At 65.5% G+C, this 527-nt stretch overlaps 1 protein-coding gene across 1 annotated transcript in view; it reads left to right on the top strand.

Annotated features, from left to right (window-relative positions):
- Window positions 1–527, top strand: part of TIAM1 (T-cell lymphoma invasion and metastasis 1) — a 72,855-nt gene that overhangs the window by 66,202 nt on the left and 6,126 nt on the right. The window lies entirely within an intron of this gene.

Consider the following 527-nt stretch of genomic DNA (forward strand, 5'->3'; position numbering starts at 1 on the left):
CTGTGTATGTGTGGGGGGGAGCTGGCTGCCTTTGGTGAGTGTGTATGTGTGTGTGGGGGGGCGCTGGCCGCCTTCGGTGAGTGTGGGGGAGGGGATGGGAGTGGGGTCTGGCTTAAATTTCAAAATAGGACCGTCCCTTTCCAAGGCGCCGTCGATGACAGTAAAGTCAGTTACAGTTTTGAGCACAGGCCACCCCCATGTCACAGACTCCGCGGCCCGCAGTAGCCAGGCCCTGTGGCACACACGACTGGTCGCTGTCGGGCCTCGCAGAGCCGCGAGGAGCCGCGGGGTCAGCTCAGGACTCCGAGTCCCGCAGGCGCACCCCCGGGGAGCTGGTGTGGGAGCCCCGGACTGTGAAGGGAACACTCACGTTGGGCATTTTCGCTGTCATCCCGGGAGTGAGGCAGGCCCACCGGGGCTCAGGAAGCGTCCGCTGCGGGCAGAGCAGCTCCCAGGGCGGGAGGTGCCCCGCACAGTGTCTGGTGTTGGCCTGAGCCCCTCCTCTCGGGAAGTGGCGGGCTTTCTCC

This window comes from Myotis davidii, unplaced genomic scaffold (assembly GCF_000327345.1).
Source record: "Myotis davidii unplaced genomic scaffold, ASM32734v1 scaffold436, whole genome shotgun sequence".
NCBI classification, from domain to species: Eukaryota; Metazoa; Chordata; class Mammalia; order Chiroptera; family Vespertilionidae; genus Myotis; species Myotis davidii.